The following is a 2,502-nucleotide window of genomic DNA, read 5'->3' as shown; positions in this document are numbered from 1 at the left end:
TCGGGGAATCGAACCCCGGTCTCCCGCGTGACAGGCGGGGATACTCACCACTATACAAACGAGGATAAATTTCATTTCTTAAGATCTCCACGGGTTTACCATATTCTCCCTCTACTATTATTTAAAGTTTTTCTTACCGAAGAATTTGTTTCGAACTACAAATTTTAAAGTTCCAGGAAAGTACAAAAAAGGCAAAACTTTCTCTTATTTCCCATCAGTTTTGAATTCTCAAAATACAGAATTATCAGTTTTTGTTTCCTGTCAAAAGTTCTTACACACGTTAATAAATTCTAAACTGTTTTATCTTCTTCTTTTTAGACAGAGACTATCACATAACTCCCATTGGCTTGGAGATCAATATGTAACCCAGGCTGTCCTCAAATTAGTGGCAATCCTCCTGCCTCTGCCTCCCAAGTGATGACATTTTAGCTAAGTGCAACCACGCCTGGTTCTAAGCATTTGCATACAACTACATCAGTGGTCACTCACTACCATTTCCATAGGCATTTATGGTGGAAGTAAATGTCAAGGAAAACAGCAGGTATTGTATTTTATCCACTGTCTATTATCCAGCTAGAGGCTGACTGGTCCAAAGGCATCTGAATTCAACGTTTCTCCCAAACCACCTGAGTGCCTATTGACAGACAGCAAGTGTCACAGTTGGAATCCCACCTGGCTCTTTTTTCAGCTGAAACTTCAGATTCTTTGAGCTTTTTTTTTTTAATATAGTGTGACTGTGTGTGTGTGTGTGTGCGCGTGTGTGCGTGCACACACACGCACACACACGCAGGCAAGCATGTTTATGTGTGTAGACAACAAGTTCATCCAGGTGCCAGTGAACAACAGGAGTTGGAGCTTCTGGAACTGGAGTCACACGTAGTTGTGAGCTGTCTGTTGTGGGTGCTGGGTATGGAACCTGGGTCCTCTGTAAGAGCAGCCCATGCTCTTAACCACCAAGTCAGAGTTGTCTCTCTCTCTTTTTTCCAGACAATTTCTCTGTGCAACAGCTCTGGTTGTGGGCTGGAGAGATGGCTCAGAGGGTAAGAGCACTGGCTGCTCTTTCAGAGGTCCCGAGTTCAATTTCCAGCAACCACATGGTGGCTCACAACCATCTGTAATGAAATCTGGCTCCCTCTTCTGGCCTGCAGGCAAACATGCAGACAGAACACTATATACATAATAAATAAGTAAATCTTTAAAAAAAACAAAACAAACAAAAAAAAAAAAACAGCTCTGGTTGTCCTAGAACTTACTTTGTAGACCAGGCCAGTCTGGAACTAAGAGAAATCTGCCTGCCTCTGCCTCCTGAGTGCAGGTGAAAATGCATTATTATGGGCTGGAGAAATGGCTAGTGGTTAAGACTGTTTACTGCCCTGAGCTAGCTCAGTTCTCAGCACCCACATCCAGTGACTCACACTCCAGGTCTACAGGAGCCAATGCTCTCTTCTGGCCTCCACAGACATATGTATGGTTCCCCTGCCCAGACACAAACACACACACAGGATTTAAAAATTAAAAAAACAGGGCTGGAGAGTTGACCCCTCAGTTAAGAGCACTGGTTGCTCTTGCAGAAGACTCAGGTTTGGTTCTCAGCACCCATGTGGCATCACACAACCATATGGAACTTCAGTCTCAAGAGACCTGATTGATGCTTTTGTGACACCAGGCACACAGGTGGCACACATACACACCTATAGGCAAAGCATACATAGAAGATAATAAAATAAAAAAATAAAATTTAAAGAATAAAAATAAGGACTAGAGAGATGGCTCAGTGGTTAACAATACTTAACTGTTCTCTTGGAGGAAAAGATCAGTTCCCAGCACTTAAGTCAAGTGACTCACAAATGCCTGGAAGTTCAGCTCTAGAGAGCTGACACTCTTCCACTCTGCAGGCACCTGCACATGCACACATACACACATGCACACACACAAATCTTTTTTAAGATATGGAGGGCCAGTCAAATGTCTCAGTGGATTAAGGTGCTTCCCACAAAGCTTGACCTGAGTTTGGTCCCTGGAACCCACAGAACTGACTCTCACAAGCTGCCCTCTGACCTCCACAAATGCACCATGGCCACACATGAATACACACACATACAGTACACAACTTTGTTGAGGGTACTTGGTCCTCCTGCTCACAAACACCAGAGAAACAAGAATGTTAGTCAAGCATGAGTGTCTCCTCAAAGGAGGAAATAAATACCTAACATTCCACTCAGTTGGGAGTGGATGTTGTTAATGACATAGTGACCTTTGTTATCTGTAAAGCAGTGATTCTCAACCTAGTGGTAGAAAAGACCCTTTCACAGGGGTTGCCTAAGCCCACCGGAAAATACTTAATTATAATTCATAACAGTAGCAAAAATTCCAGTTATGAAGAAGCAATGAAAATAATTTTATGGGGCTGGAGAGATGGCTCAGTGGTTAAGAGCATTGCCTGCTCTTCCAAAGGTCCTGAGTTCAATTCCCAGCAACCACATGGTGGCTCACAACCATCTG

The sequence above is a fragment of the Microtus ochrogaster genome, unplaced genomic scaffold (assembly GCF_000317375.1).
Source record: "Microtus ochrogaster isolate Prairie Vole_2 unplaced genomic scaffold, MicOch1.0 UNK1, whole genome shotgun sequence".
Lineage (NCBI taxonomy): Eukaryota > Metazoa > Chordata > Mammalia > Rodentia > Cricetidae > Microtus > Microtus ochrogaster.
Note: the sequence above shows the minus strand (reverse complement) of the source record.